The sequence below is a fragment of the Sycon ciliatum genome, chromosome 6 (assembly GCF_964019385.1).
Source record: "Sycon ciliatum chromosome 6, ocSycCili1.1, whole genome shotgun sequence".
Taxonomy (NCBI): Eukaryota; Metazoa; Porifera; class Calcarea; order Leucosolenida; family Sycettidae; genus Sycon; species Sycon ciliatum.
Window position 1 is genome coordinate 24,506,712 of NC_088648.1, and position 4,989 is coordinate 24,511,700.

Sequence of the window (4,989 nt, forward strand, 5' to 3'; positions counted from 1 at the left end):
GTGATCGTTATCTGTTCAAGGCCAAATGCTGTTGTCTACCCTTCTTGGATCATGTAACATTTTCCAAAAGGATTTTTTTGAAAGACCTACTCTACAAGCATGTATAACTTTGAATTGAATACAAAAAAGACTTGAGATGAATACATGTGTTTTGTGGAGTTGCAAACCAGTGCTACACCAGTTTATGTCTTTGAGCGTGCCAGTATTATATGATTGTGTTGAACATGTGCAAACCAGTGAATAAACACTATGTCATGGGTGCATGTGTGTACTTGCGTGAGCACTTGTGTATAAATGTATGATATCTGTGTGTATGTGTGCGAGTGTGTATGTGTGTGTGTGTGTGTGTGTGTGTGTGTGTGTGTGTGTGTGTGTGTGTGTGTGTGTGTGTGTGTGTGTGTGTGTGTGTGTGTGTGTGTGTGTGTGTGTGTGTGTGTGTGTGTGTGTGTGTGTGTGTGTGTGTGTGTGTGCTTCGCCGCCGTCTGGAGTGGCTAGGCCATCTAGCTAGGATGGACGGCGATATAACTCCGCGCCACTCCTGTTTGGTACGCTCCTTCCGCCGAGGCCGGCTTGCGGTCCTCGGAAACAGTGGTGAGACTCTGTCACAGATGACCTCTCCGCAGAGAACATCGACCACACGGAATGGTACGACCTCGCCCAGGAGCGTGGGAAATGGCGCAGTGCGTATTCCGCTCAACCAGTACCACGATCGGCTCAGCGTGACACTTCTGTGCTCTGCGATATCTGCCAGCGTACTTTCGCCCACCAGAAATACAAGAATCGCCACAAGTGCCTGGCCGAGAGGAGGAAGCCCATATCTGAGCAGTCCGGCAGCCGACTATGTGATGCGTGTGGGAGATGGTTCTTGAGTGCTGGCGGGCTAGCTTCGCATAAGTGTCGCTCCAACTCGGCTGCTGAAGTGGCGTCGGTCTCGGCTGTGGCATCGGCAGACTCGGTCCGGAAACAGCGGGTTGCCCTGCCCTGCTGCAGAGGGCATTGTCCCGGCTGCGGTCGCTGCTGCAAGTCATCCCGCGGTTTCGACCTGCATAGCTGTGCGAATTTCCTGTCCAGGAAGTAGAGCGGCGTTTCTGGATCCAATGCTGAACTCAGTGCTGTCGACCCCTGCACAGGGGACACGTGACCATTTGATGGCAGTGTTACCAAGGACCAAGGTGTGTGTGTGTGTGTGTGTGTGTGTGTGTGTGTGTGTGTGTGTGTGTGTGTGTGTGTGTGTGTGTGTGTGTGTGTGTGTGTGTGTGTGCACCAGACATCCCGTGCCCCAACTACCGCTGTGACAGAGTGTTCCGTCGTCCTGGTGACCTCAAGCGGCATACGCCATACTGCAGATTTCGAGTTTAGAGCCTCAGCGTGAGGAAGCCATCGCTATCATTGCTACGGCAATGGGCGTTCAAGGTTCAAGGTTTCAAGGTGTGTGTGTGTGTGTGTGTGTGTGTGTGTGTGTGTGTGTGTGTGTGTGTGTGTGTGTGTGTGTGTGTGTGTGTGTGTGCATTTGCATGTGTGTGTACTGTCTGCCTGTCACCTTTCTCTTACCATAATTCTCACACACAGTGGCATAGTGAGGCAAAGTGAACATCTTGCTTTTCATGTGAGATACATACCTATAGGAATATGCATTTCAAAGATGTTTTAGATCTACATACTCTCAGTTCATTGCCTGTCACCCAGCTCAGGAAATTTGTCTTGTTTTGTTGTTTTGTGTTTCATTCAGTGATATCCTGCCCTTTACCCAGCCCACCTTCCAATGGTTTAATTGTTAGCAGTTCTACTTCTCCTAATGGTGTGACCGTCTTTGCCTGCAATAAAGGCTATAAACTGATGGGCAGCAGTGTCGCTGTATGTTTGACGAATGGAGTTTTATCAACCCCAGCGCCAAAATGTGCAAGTAAGGCGTCTTCGGGGGGGGGGGTAGGGAGAGAGACACAGAGAAAGAGAGAGAGAGAGAGAGAGAGAGAGAGAGAGAGAGAGAGAGAGAGAGAGAGAGAGAGAGAGAGAGAGAGAGAGAGAGAGAGAGAGAGAGAGAGAGAGAGAAGAGAGAGAGAGAGAGAGAGAGAGAGAGAGAGAGAGAGAGAGAGAGAGAGAGAGAGAGAGAGAGAGAGAGAGAGGTGGGAGAGATAGATAGAGAGAGAGAAAGAGAGATTAATACACATCATTCATCCCTCATCAGTAGATCTGGTGTAGGCAGAAGACAATCATGTATGTATGAGGAAATGTTTCATCAACTGTGAAATCATCAAGCATCCTCTCTCGATTGTTGTACTTGTACAACCACTCACTGTTTTGTTTTTGTTTTTTAAATCTTTCATCCCCTTTCAGGAGTTTCTTGTTCACGTTTGACACATCCAAGAAATGGTTCGGTCTCTCCAGGAGATGACAACTTCGAAACGATTAGAAACTACGTTTGTAACGACGGATTCAAATTGGTTGGTTTTGCTATAACTACATGTCGCTTTAATGGAATGTGGTCTTCACCTCAACCAACTTGCCAACGTAAGTGACATGTAGTGCAATGTGTCTGTGCTACTTCATTTCAACACTGTCAACAGTAAGCCACATCCCCCCCCCCCCCACCCCACCCCACCCCACCTCTTCTTGTTTGATTCTGTCGTGACTGTGTATTCTCTCAGCAGATGTGAGAATTCAGCAACTTCACTAGCTTCCATTAGGCCATGTAAAATAATATTGATTGTTTATCGTCAGATTTTCCCGAGAAATCGGAGCGGACGGGAGGTTTTTAATTTTATTTTTTATTATGCATTTATGGCTGTAGGGCAGGTCTTCGCAACCCCAGAGGATAATGGAAAGTGTAACAACCAACGTTGCGTAGAAAAAACGAAGAAAATCAGGCAATTTATGATCAGTTTCACTTTTCAAGCCCATAGCAACTAAGTTATGGTTCAGTCTGTGGACTTGACCTTCGAAAATCTACGGCCATGCTGATTAGAGGCTGTAGACCGCAGTACATACAGTACATTTACCAATAATTAAAAAATAACATAATTCGGCGGGTAGGGTGAAATTTTGGGGCGGGCGCGGACGATAAACAATCAATTTTTTTACTTGGCCTTACAGCCTACTTCTCGTACTTGAAGTCACTTGATATACATTTACGTATATAGTTTCAATCTGAGTTGTGTGTGTGGTTGGTTTTGCTTAACTGCTAATAGTCATCACATGTCCAGCTACTCTGTCAATTGCTAATGGTTACTTCAACACCACACGTTCTAGTTTTACGATTGGAGGCACAGCAAACACAATATGCCTTCCAGGATATCAGCGAACAGGAGCAGCAGCAATCACCTGTGACAGTAGTGGACAATGGCCTACTTGGGATTCTCTTCCATCATGCAAATGTAAGCTGAATTTATGACTTGGGGCTCCCCGAGTGCTAATTTGTACATGAAGTGTGTGGGTTGCAATGAGGGCTGCGTCCCACCCGCCTGTGTGGATTCACAGGAAGTGTGAGATACGAAGTCTGAAGAAGATGTTGAACGGCCTCTGCTGGGATGATGGCTACAGCATAGCTCAGTGGTTAGAGCATTGCTGGCTACAAGCGAAGGTCCCTGGTTCGAATCCTGATGGTGACAGTCGATTTTTCTTCAGACTTTTTCCGTTTGTGTCTTTCCCTCAAACCAATGAATTTCACTCCTTCATGCTGCATTTTACCCCCAAAATTGTACTCCAAACTCTCTATCTGTCTGCATATTGAGCATCTATCTATCTACCTACTTGTCGCAGCAAGGACCCCAGACACTTTGTCCATCTATCTATATGTAGCTATCTATGTAGCTATCTACATGTATCGATCTATCTATCTATCTACTCAATCTGCGGACAGCATGCTGTTTCGTTCTTTTTGAACTCCTCAGCGCAGCACAGAGAAAATGAGGCCGAACTTGATAGCAATGAAAATAAAATTTCCAAAGCCAGATTATCTATCTATCTATCTATCTACCTACCTACCTATCTATTTATCTATCTATCTGTCTGTCTGTCTGTCTGTCTGTCTGTCTGTCTGTCTGTCTGTCTGTCTGTCTGTCTGTCAGTCTGTCTGTCTGTCTGTCTGTCTGTCTGTCTGTCTGTCTGTCAGTCTGTCAGTCTGTCAGTCTGTCTGTCTGTCTGTCTAATACTTATGCAATTTTCAAATAAATCAAAGCCTTTCTTATTAACCCCACAGCACAACTCCGACTGACCTCCACACATTGCCACAGCACACCGCCAGCAAAGCAACAGGAGAGCCTAGTGGTGGTGTGCTGTTTTCCATGCCTCCTCCACTTCCCCTGCTATTTTGGCTAGAACTCTGGTGTACGGTCTGGCTGTCAACAGTAACCTGCAATATTCTCACCCACAAAGTGGTACCGTGAGGGAAAGTGAACGTCTTACTTTTTCATTTTAGATACCTACCTGTAGGAATATGCATTTCAAAGATGTTCTAGATCTACATACTCTCAGTTCATTGCCAGTCACCCAGCTCAGGAAATTTGTCTCGTCTTGTTGTTTTGTGTTTCATTCAGTGATATCCTGTGCTTTACCCAGCCCACCTTCCCATGGTTTAATTGTCAGCAGTTCTACTTCTCCTAATGGTGTGACCGTCTTTGCCTGCAATAAAGGCTATAAACTGATGGGCAGCAGTGTCATTGTATGTTTGACGAAAGGAAATTTATCAAACCCAGCGCCGACATGTGCAAGTAAGGCGTCTTCGGGGGGGGGGGGGAGAGAGAGAGAGAGAGAGAGAGAGGGAGAGGTGGGAGAGATAGATAGAGAGAGAGAGACACGCAAATACTTCCTCCGTATACAAAAACTTCGTGACTTTTTTTGAAAGCTGCGCACAGCTCTGGAATTGTTCCGTTTGACTCGGAATAACACTTGTGGGATTGTCTAACCTATTTACAAGCTATATACAAAGAAAAAAGCAACTCAGACGAATAAGATTGAGTTTTTTCAGAGTCTTTGTCGCTCACGTCATTGTCA

General features: G+C 46.1%; 1 long non-coding RNA gene across 1 annotated transcript; it reads left to right on the forward strand.

Moving 5' to 3' along the window:
• Positions 1 to 2,340: 2,340 nt before the first annotated feature.
• Positions 2,341 to 4,692, forward strand: LOC135818916 (uncharacterized). The gene is made up of 3 exons (XR_010553820.1): positions 2,341 to 2,508; positions 3,186 to 3,371; positions 4,533 to 4,692. It is a non-coding gene; the product is annotated as an uncharacterized LOC135818916 (long non-coding RNA).
• Positions 4,693 to 4,989: the final 297 nt, after the last annotated feature.